Consider the following 11,853-nt stretch of genomic DNA (forward strand, 5'->3'; position numbering starts at 1 on the left):
CCCCTCCTTTTTAGATTGTAAGCTCATAGGAGCAGAACTTCTCTAACCCTCTTGTTTTGAATTGTACTGTTGGTGTAGTGTCTCCCTGCATTGTAAAGCGCTGCGCAAACTGTAGGCGCTATATAAATCCTGTATAATAATAATGTATAATAATGATCTTAATGCATAGAATGCAATAGACCCCTTTCACACTGAGCTGCCCATAGCGTCAGCGGTAAAACTCTGCTATTTTTACTGCCGACGCTATGGGTGGATTTGCAGTGCATTTCGCCCGCAAGCAGGGGGGGGGGGGGGGCGCAAGCAAGCAGCACATTGCGGGCGTTATAGCTGTGCTGTCCCATTGATTTCAATGGGCAGCAGCGGTGGAGGAGCGATAAACACACCGATCCTTCACCGCTACAAAGATGTGGCTAGCAGGACTTTTTTACCGTCCTGCTAGTGCAACGCTCCAGTGTGAAAGCCCCTGGGGCTTTCACACTGGAGACAATGGAGCAGCTGTTTGAGGGCGGATTGCAGGCGCTATTTTTAACGCTATAGCGCCTTCAATACGCCCTCAGTGTGAAAGGGGTCTTAAGATAAAATAACTTCTGCCTTAACAACCCCTTTAAAGCTCAACCCAAAAGGCTAAATACACACATAAAATACATACATAAAATATAATAATTCTGACAAAGTACTTGTATCTTTGTGCATCTAGTCCTGAGAGTTGCACAGCACTGCTACACTGCACAGCCCCCCCCCAGGTAGGCAAGGTGATCTGCATTTTTTCTGCTGCAGTTTAAGCTTAACCACTTCTGGACCGCCACACGACTATATACATCTGCACTTTGAAGCGGGATATCTCTGTTATGGCAGCAGCTAGGTGCCATAACCCAGATATCTTCGTCTTCAGGAGGCGGTCCTGTTTCCAATAATGGTGGTCTCTGCATTGAATTCGCTGCAAGATCACCGTTATCAAGGGCCCCCCTCTTTTCCCAGGCCCTCTGCTGCTTACCGGAGCCTTTGGTAGCGGCGGAGGTGATCGTGTCCTCTCTGTGGCTGGCTATGGAGACGAGTGAAGGTAAGATGGCCCCTTAATTTTTTTTTTTAAAGCGCCCTGCCCTGATGAGCTCACGCGCAGAAGTGAATGCATACGTGAGCAGCGCCAGCATATTAAAAGGGTATTCAAACCACACATGTGAGGTGTCGCTGCGATCGTTAGAGCAAGAGCAAGAGCAATAATTCTAGCCCTTTACCTCCTCTGTAACTCAAAACATACAACCTGTAGAATTTTTTAAATGTCAACTATGGAGATTTTTAAGGGTAAAAGTTTGTCGCCATTCCACGAGTGGGTGCAATTTTGAAGTGTGACATGTTGGGTATCACTTTACTCGGTGTAACATTATTTTGAAAAAAATTGTGCTAACTTTACTGTTCAAAAAAGTGTATTTTTTTCCAAAAAAAAGTGCGCTTGTAAGACCGCTGCATAAATATGGTATGACAAAAAGTATTTCAATGACCGCCATTTTATTCTCTATGTTGTTAGAATTTTTTTTATAATGTTTGGGGGTTCTAAGTAATTTTCTAGCAAAAAAAATTGTTTTTAACTTAACACCACATTTAAAAAAGAGGCTCGGTCCTTAAGTAGTTAATTGAATCCTCTTGATTTATTATTAGATATGTGCAGTTCATTTCCTTCCGAATCGAAATTCGGACACATTTCTTGGGATAGATTTATGGCATTTTTATGATTATTTTTTTTTTACCAGTAATGGCGGTGATCAGCGATTTTTAGTGGGACTGCAACATTCCGGTGGACAGATCGGACACTTTTGACACTTTTTTGGGACCATTGACATTTATACAGCGACCAGTGCTAAAAATAGCCACTGATTACTGTATAAATGTCACTGGCAGGGAAGGGGTTAACACTAGGGGCGATCAAGGGGTTAAGTGTCCCCAGTTTTTAACTGTGGGGGCAGTGTAGTGACTGAAGGAGGAAACAGATTGCTGTTCCTTATCACTAGGAACAGCAGATCTGTCTATCCTCCTCTGACAGAACGGGGATCTGTCTGTTTACATTGAAAATAATTGATGCTGTTTTGAAGCCAAAGGATATTCAAATATTCTCAATTTTAAAAAAAATTGTGTTCACTCACATGCATTTTTTAAATTGATAAAAATAAAAAAGTACATTTATATTTTTGAGAATTCTTACTTTACATTATATCTTCATGCCTGTCTAAAACAGACACAGACAGCATAACATTGAAGTCAGATATTTATTTTATAACTTATATTCTAAAAAAATCGTATTAATACAAAGAAGATTAACGTGTCAAAAATCAAACTGTCAATATTTCTGGTAAATGAGGTAATTTTTTCATAATTTGCATCATTTGCATCATTTGTATCAACATACTGTATATCCCTTTTATAACCTAGGACCCTTGCATTTTATTTAGTTTCAATCCTTTTATTACAGGTTTAAGCCGGCCATAGATTGCCTGCCATGGGTTGCAGGTTGCAGTTTTGATGGAGGAATCCCTCCCATTAAGCTATTGTGTTCTCCCAGGGTGTGGGGGGACAATACATACCAAAAAAAACTCACAGTGATTATTGCTAGCAACTATTAGCGCTGACAATAATCACATGAAAAATCTGTCATGCTGGTTGTACCAAAGTCGAAGAATGGATCAACTTGGGTGCAATCATCCTGTCCATAGATGGTTTGAATCTCGGCTGGTCCCGGCTGAACAGGACAAGATTCAAGGCTGAACAGGACAAGATTCAAACAACATGCTTGTAATGACTATAATCAACTTAACCACTTCTGCCCCAGAAGATTTGGCTACTCAATGACCAGGCCATTTCAAGGGGTTAACTGTGTTCCCTAGGTGTGTTCTAACTGTGGGGGGGATGGGACTGACTAGTGGTCAAAAGGCAAACCGACATACAGTTAAGTCGGTTTGCTCAGGGGATTCAACCTGCCACAGTACAACTGTGGCGGCTGGTCAGGAAGGGGTTAGATGTTATGCATTTGTGTCTTACGGAAAAAAAAAAATCTTCGATCATGTGAGTTTCATGTTATAGTAATTATAATTTCATGTTACATATACTGTTGGTCCCATAATGGAGGCTTTATGTTGTAAAAATTTACCTTTATCTGATAAAATCACAAATATTTAAACAGTCTATAAACAAGTAGTACCTAACAAATTTTTGGATATTCGATTCGGACCGATTTCAATTTTAATTCAATTTGAAAACAGATGAATTTTTTTTATCGAAAATGAAAGGAAAAATAAATCATTCTAACATAAAAAATGTTACTAAACTAAATTTTTAACTTAATAAATTCATCCTAAATGAAAAAAAAAACAACAATTCCGTTATGCACATGTCTACTTATTGTAATGCAAACAGGTTGCGTATAAGGTAATACATTTGCTTTTCTTTTACTTTTTTTACATTGATAAGCACTGCAGCAAGAGTTAAAGCGGAGGTTCTGCGGCGATTCATTTTTTTTTGGATCATTATGCCGCATACACACGATCATTTTTCGGGTTCTGAAAAACGGGCAAAACAAAATTCGAACATGCTCTATTTTTTTATGGACATTTTTAACATTGTCGTTTTTCAGGTTGTAAAAAATTGTCGTGTGTGGGCTTTAACAACGTGAAAAATCCACGCATGCTCAGGAGCAAGTTATGAGACGGGAGCGCTCGTTCTGGTATAACTACCGTTCGTAATGGAGTAAGCAAATTCATCACACTGTAACAGACTTAAAAGCGCGAATCGTCTTTTACTAACACTAAATCAGCTAAAGCAGCCCAAAGGGTGGCGCCATCCGAATGGAACTTCCCCTTTATAGTGCCGTCGTACGTGTTGTACCTCACCGCGCTTTGCTAGAGCATTTTTTTTTTCACGATCGTGTGTAGGCAAGGCTGTTTTAATGATCGGGTTGAAAAAAACGTATTTTTTTCTAGGGCCTGAAAAACTTTGTTTTTTACAACCCGAAAAAATTATCGTGTGTGCGCGGCATTAGGCCCTTTTCACACTGGGGCAGTATGTGCGGTGGCGGTATAGCGCTGCTATTTTTAGCAGTGCTATACCGTAATTGCGGTGGAATTGTGGCCGTAGTCGGCCGCTAGCGATGCGGTATTAACCCCCGCTATTGGCCCGAAAATGCAGAGGCGCATTGCCGGCGGTATTACCGAGGTGTCCTATTGTTTTCAATGTGAAGGAGTGGTAAAGGAGCGGTATACACACCGCTCCTCTTACCGCTCCTAAGATGCTGCTTGCAGGAGATTTTTTTTTCTCCCACCAGCGCATCGCCTCAGTGTGAAAGCCCTCTGGCTTTCACATTGAAAATGCTGGGGCAGGAGTATTTCAGGCGCTATTTTTAGCGCTAAAACGCCTGAAATACTCCTCAGTGTGAAAGGGGCCTTAGATTAAGCACCCCATTAGAAATCGTTACTCACTTTTTCTGTTTTGTTCAACCTCCGCAGTCCGGTATCGTTCTAAACGATCAGTTATAAAAATTCCTGCGGGACTTTTCCATTTTGCTTGTGGGCACTAGAGGCCACAAGCACCTATTTCCTGTATGCGGTAAATGCTTCTTTCCCAGCATTCACCGCTTGATCCCACACATGCTCATTGTGCCATCACAACGGGCGGCGTCGTTGAAAGTTTCCGCCCCCGTTGTGATGGCAACGCTAGTACATCTCACGGGATTTCGAAGGACGGCGTTCCGCATTGTCTCTTGGGAAGCATGACACTGTGCTCCCTGGAGACATTGCGGAGAGATCCCAGACAACACTGCGGCGCCGGAGAAAAGGAGTAGAGACACCTACTCCTTGCGGGAGGCAAAAACCGGAAGTCGGAATTCTTATGGCAATTGTATATGTATGTTGTGGGATGATGTGGATAGAATAGTTTTGTTATTGTGGGTGAACCTCCGCTTTAAGAAAACTCATTGAGCCCTGGTTCACACTGGGTACGATTTGGAACGATTTGATCAGTGCGACGCCGTGCGACGCCGCATCTGCGATTTCAAAAAGTAGTTCCTGTACTACTTTTTGCGATTTGGCCACTCACACGCCTCCCTAAAGGTATGGCATGATGCATAAGTATCTCTGCCTGCATTTTCTCAGCATTGAGGATACCATTGATCCTGACCAAATCTTCAACTCAATTTGCAGAAGTGCAACATCAAACTTAGGGCTCATGCACACAGGATGTTTTTACAGCTGCTGCTAGGGGCGTCTGAGTTTTTTTTAACTGCCTCTAAACGCCCCTCCATGTTAGCCTATGTGTCCAGGCACACATAAACTGTCAGAGGCGTTTAGAGGCATAAGCGTTTAGGGACAGTAGAAAAAATCGACAGCCTGTGCTTCCAGGAGCAGTAAAAATGAGCTGTAAAAATGCCCAAAAACACCCCTAAACGCTGTAATAAGCTGCGTTTGGCGTTTTTAGCATTTTTTCATTATAGGGAGTGTTTTACTGACAAAAGGCCAATAATCACTAATGCAAAAAAGCCCATAAACGTTATTTAAACAACGCGTTTTTAATGTTGTTTTTCCTGGCAGCAGCGCTGGCACGTGCATGAGCCCTCCACCATGCTTCACTGTTGCCTGCAGACACTCATTATTGTAATGCTCTCTAGCTCTTCAGCAAACAAACTACCTCCTACTACAGCAAAATATTTCAAATATTGACTCATCAGTCCAGACCACCTACTGCCCTTTTTCTGGGCCCTAGAGCCTATGTTTTCATGCATAGTTGAGTCACTTAGCCTTGTTTTCACTTCAGAGGTATGGCTTTTTCTTCTATTCTTCCATTAAGACCACTTCTGGCCAGCCTTTTTAGACAATAGATGGGTATACATGGGTCCCACTGTTTTTTGACGATTCTGTGCTGATGGCACTGCTGGATATCTTCCGATGTTGAAGGGATATGAGTATGATGGGCCAGATCCACAGACATTTACACTTGCGCCACGTATCAGCGATACGCTATGCCGCCGTACCATACCTGGCGTACTTTCAAATCCTCAAAGATTTTGCGCCGTAAGTTACGGCGGCATAGTGTATTTCTGGCGGCGGAATTCAAATCGGCGGGTAGGGGGCGTGATTCATTTAAATGAAGCGCGTCCCCACGCCGATTGAACTGCGCATGCTCCGTTTTGAAATTTCCCGCCGTGCTTTGTGCGAAATGACGTGGCTACTACGTCATTTTTTGAACTTAGACGTGACTTACGTCCATCCCTATTCACGGACGACTTACGCAAAAAAAAAAAAAAAATCAAATTTTGACGCGGGAACGAAGGCCAGACTTAACATGGCAAGTCTATCTATACGCCGAAAAATACCAGCTTTAACTATACGCCGGAAAAAGCCGACTACAGACGACGTTAGAAAATGCGACGGCCGCGCGTACGTTCGTGGATCGTCGTAAATCGCTAATTTGCATATCCGAAAACGACGCAAACTCCACCCAGCGGGCGCCGAAGTATGCACCTACGATCCGAAGGCGTACGAAGCCGTACGCCTGTCGGATCGAACCCAGAAGCCGTTGTATCTTGGTTTGAGGATTCAAACTAAAGATACGACGTGGGTAATTTGAAAGTAAGCCGGCGTATCAGTAGATATGCCGGCGTACTACCTATGTGGATCTGGCCCTATGGGACTCGAACGGTCGAAATCAAAGCTCATTTTGAAGGCTAATATGCAAGTTATTTGTCCTAAAAAGGGTCTGGGGACCCGTGTCCTGCCCCTGGGGTCCCTTTCGGGAGCAGTGATTTTAATAATGCTTAAAGTGAAAAAAAGTAAAATATTCCTTTAAATATCGTACCTGCTGGGTGTCTATAGTATGCCTGTGAAGTGGCACGTGTTTCCCGTGCTTAGAACTGTTCCTGCACAAAATGACATTTCTATAGGAAATATGTAGGAACCAAAATTGTTCTTACAAGCTATCAGCATGATCATTGAGGAGGAAGAGGATACTCACTCAGCATAATTGCGCGTACACACGGTCCTTTTTATGTCTTGTAAAAAAACGTTGTTTTTTCTCATGAAAAAAACTAAGTTTTTCAAACTTCATTTTAAAAAACGACGTTGCCTACACGCCATCGTTTTTTTCAAAATGCTCTAGCAAAGCGCGGTTACGTTCAGCATGTACGGCGGCACTCTGTTCCATTCAAGCTTGCGTCATAACTTGCTTCTGAGCATGCGCGGGTTTAAAAACGTTGTTTTAAATGTCGTTTTAGCCCACACACGATCATTTTTTATGACACAAAAAACAACGTTTTGAAAAACGACATATTTTTTTTTAGCATGTTCAAATTTTTTTTGGTCATTTTTCAGAAGACATAAAACAACTTTTTCCCCACACACGGTCATTTTAAATGACGTTTTTAAAAATGTAATTTTTTTTCATCACAAAAAACGACCGTGTGTACGCGGCATAACAGGATAGTCACTCAGCATCAGCATAGGCAGTCTTGAAGGGATCTGACATTTTTAAAAAAAAATATTCGGTTACATCAGCATCAGGTGCTTGGTAGCTGGTGGTGATCCAAGACTGATTCATTTTTATGAAGGTCAGTCGATCAACCAGGTCGGTGGACAGGCACACCCTGTGATCGGTTACAAAGCCTCCAGCAGCACTGAATGTGCGTTGCGAAAGAACGCTGGATGCAGGACAGGCCAGTAGCTCAATTGCATACTGTGTAAGCTCTGGCCAGTGATCCATCCTCAAGATCCAGTAACCCAGAGGATTTTCGGTGGGAAAGGTGTCCAAGTCTGATCTTGCCCCTAGGTATTCCTGCACCATGTAAAACAGACGCTGGCGATGGTTGCTGGAACTGATCATACCTTGGGGCTGCGGACTAAAAAATTGTCTGAACGCTTCGGTCAGACGGCCACCTTCTCCACCGCTCCTTCTTTGACTGACCGAAGCCTCAGCAACACATTGTCCAGGACAGGGGTCAAGTCCTGGGGAAAACAATGTGGGAACTCCCACCCAAAATCCACTCCCCCACAAAAAAAAAAAAAAATGATACGCTCATATGCATAATTACTAAACCGCACGTTTTTTTTTCGTTTTTTTTTTGTAATCCTTTATGTTAGCAAGTTCTTTCTAAATCCCGCGATAACTTGTGGCAGACCTCCGCAATGTCTCCTGGGAACAATGACAAAAGCTCCCAAGAGACATTGCAGCATCGAGGAAGTGACGGAATACTCGCACACTACCCGATGAATCAATATACAGGAAGCGGCCAGTAACATAAAGGATTACTAAGGTTCACCTGCCCCTGACAGTGACTCGAGCTCTGGCATCGCCGCTTAGCAGCTCGGCTGCTCTCGGCTGCTCTAGCCCTGCAAAGGGAACCGAGTTCCTGCTGTGATTAAAAAAGGGCAGGAACTCCGTACCTACGCATTCCCGCAGGACTTGAGCCCTGGTCCAGGACCAGGATTTTGTAACCTCCCAGTCTCTGGAAACGCATTGAACAGACCTTTCTGCAAGGCCTCCCGAAGATGTTTCACCCTCTGCGACGGCAAGATAAGGTCCGCAACCTTACCCTTGTAACGTGGATCAAGGAGGGTTGCCAGCCAGTAATGATCCCTCTCCTTGATATCACGAATACGAGGATCCTTCTGCAGGCTTTGCAGGATCGGGGAGGCCATGCAGCGTAGGTTTGCTGAGGCATTTGGTTCGGAGTCCTCTGGGTCACTCAGGACGACATGATCCACAGCCACCTCCTCCCAGCCAAGTACAAGTCCATGGGTTTCTTGGGACTGTAATTGATCCCTTGAAGACTGCTGCTGATGCTGAGTGCTAGGCGCCACCTCCATGCTGACACAATCCTCCTCCTCCTCCTCCTCCTCCTCTTCCTCTGTGATAGGCGGGCCAGCAGGAACACTGTCTGGATAAAGGGGGCCTTGAGAGGTAAAGAAGTCCTCCTCTTCTTCCCTCTGTTCTGCCTCAAGTGCACTGTCCATTATTTCATGCAGCATGTGCTCCAATAGGTAGATAAGAGGGACAGTGTCATTGATGCATGCACTGTCACTGCTCACCATTCCCGTGGACTCCTCAAATGGTGACAGGACAGTGCATGCATCCCTGATCATGGCCCACTGGCGTGGGGAAAAAAAACAAGCTCCCCTGACCCTGTCCTGGTGCCATATTGGCACAGATACTCATTGATGGCCCTCTGCTGCATGTGCAGCCGCTGCAGCATGGTCAACGTAAAGTTCCACCTGGTGGGCATGTCACAGATTAGGCGGTTCTTGGGCAGGTTGCATTCCTTTTGGAGGTCAGCCAGCCGAGCACCATTGGAAATGCACACAGAGTTTCCTATCCTGCTTCAGGACATCCTGTAAGCCTGGGTACCTGCCCAAGAACCGCTGCACCACCAAGTTAAGGATGTGAGCTAAACAGGGCACATGGGTCAGTTGTCCCTGTTGGATGGCGGAGAGGAGGTTGGTGCCATTGTCGCAAACCACCATTCCTGGCTTAAGCTGGCGTGGTGTCAACCACCTCTGAGCCTGCCCCTGCAGAGTTGACAGAACCTCTGCCCCAGTGTGGCTCCTGTCTCCCAAGCACACCTGCTCAAGCACCGCATGGCATCTTTTTGCCTGCGTACTTGCGTAGCCCCTTGAACGCCTATGGAGCACTGCTGGTTCCCAGGACAAAGCACAAGAAGAGGCAATGGAGGAAGAAGAAGAAAAGGGGGTGGAGGAGAGATGTGTGTCACATTCACCAGTAGTAGCATTTTGGAGGCGTGGTGGCGGAACTACCTCCAACACTACTGTACCTTGTCCTGCATCCTTCCCAGCTGCCAGCCGAGTCACCCAATGTGCCGTGAAAGATAGGTAACGTCCCTGTCCATGCCTTCTGGACCATGAGTCAGCGGTAATATGCACCTTGCCGCTGACCACTGACCGCCCTGTCCAGCGAGGCATGGACATTGCCTTCCACATGCCCTCCACATGCCGGTAGAGAGCCGGAAGGGGGCAGAGTCTATCAACTGAAAAGGCATCAGTTGAAGTGTTAGCAATTTAGCTGAACTAGTATTCAACCGCTGGGCATGTGGATGGCTGGGAGTGAACTTCTTTCGGCGCTGCAACAGCTGGGGCAGGGAAATTTGCCTGGTACAATCTGACGTCTGTGTACCGATAGCAGATTGTCCGCAAGTACTTGGCTGTGACACACCTAATTATACACCTTCATTCCTCTCAGTAGAGGTTTCAGAGAGGACTGAAGGTATAGTGGGGTTGGAGATCCCAGCTGATGAGGAGCAAGGAGAGGTCCGCTTTGTTCTTTGGTGTGAGTCTTTTAGGTACGCTTGCCAACGAACTGCATGGCAGGTCGACATATGTCTGGTCAAGCATGTGGTGCCCAAGCGGGTGATGTTTTAGCCACACGAGATACGCTTGAGACATATGTTGCAAATAGCAGCGGTGCAATCTGATGCACTCGTCTCAAAAAATGCCCACACCAAAGAACTTTTGGAATAACGCGAAAAGACAGCAGCGCCCTGCACTTGCGGAGCTCTGCGGTGTGATGCAGTCAGTGTGCTGCCCTTAAGCTGGCCCCTGGAGGGCATCCTGCCTGTTGGAGATGTGCCTCCTCCTCCTCTCTCCTATCAGGCACCCACGTGGAGTCAGTAACCTCATCATCCCCTCCCTCCTCATCACTGTAGCAAACCTGGCAGTATGCTGCAGCTGGGGGAACATGACTGCCATATTGCTGTCCTTCTTGGGCACCCCCTCTCTCTGGGCTCACATTACTGCCTTCCTCTAGCTGGGTACCATCATTGGAGCCTTCAAAACGCTGCGCATCCTCCTGCAGCATGTACCCAACACTGTGGTCAAACAGTTCTGGGGACTCCTCAGGACATGGTGGGGCTAGGGAAGGAGTGACTGATGCCATTGAACCGAGGGAAGAGGCCGCGTTGGCAGACAAAGTATCCTGAGCCTGGGTGAGAGGATGAGGAGGATGAAGACGGCTTGGTCATCAACTCTACCAAGTCTTCGGGATTTTTTGCGGCTCAACATGGCCAGCTGCCGGAAAAAAGGACAAGCGTGTCCCACGGCCATGTTCTGATGAGGATACACCGTGTCCACGACCAGCACTGTTGCCTCTAGACGCAGAGCCTGCTTGCTCTCTTTTACCGGCTTGTGACTAGTGTTGCTCACGAATATTCGCATTGCGAATATTCGTTACGAATATGGCATATTCGAATATTCGCGAATAACTCGAATTTCGCAGCCAATATTCAATATTTATATTTTTTCAATTTTATTTTTAAAACAGATCACATCCTAGTGATCTCCATCGATGTCTAAAAGCATTGCTGGTATGATTAGAGACCCTGGGCCTAGTAGCTAAGCTGAGGCGATCCTTTTATGTTGCCGAATATTCGCAATCGCGAATATTCGATTTGCGAATATTCGCGAATACTTTCTCCGCCCTTCTTTTGCATCAGAGCAAACCAGAGTTCTCCTACCACAGTTGTCATAGGAGAGAGTGGAGTGTTTCTGTGCGTTTTTCCAGTGTATCACATCTTCAAAGAATTTTCCATCTTTTGTCCCGTGTCATCATCATTTGCATTTCACCTCTTTAATGAGAATAATAACTGTTTAACATAAAGACATTTACGAGATGTCAACGTAAACGGTTTACTTGGCTTTTCCAAATCTATGGTTATTCAATATTTATTAAACTAATCAATATACAAATTGGTCAAAGTAGCCCACTCAGCATCAGCATAGGCAGTCTTGAAGGGATCTGACATTTTTAAAAAAAAATATTCGGTTACATCAGCATCAGGTGCTTGGTAGCTGGTGGTGATCCAAGACTGATTCA

The sequence above is a fragment of the Rana temporaria genome, chromosome 4, assembly GCF_905171775.1.
Source record: "Rana temporaria chromosome 4, aRanTem1.1, whole genome shotgun sequence".
In the NCBI taxonomy this organism is placed as follows: domain Eukaryota; kingdom Metazoa; phylum Chordata; class Amphibia; order Anura; family Ranidae; genus Rana; species Rana temporaria.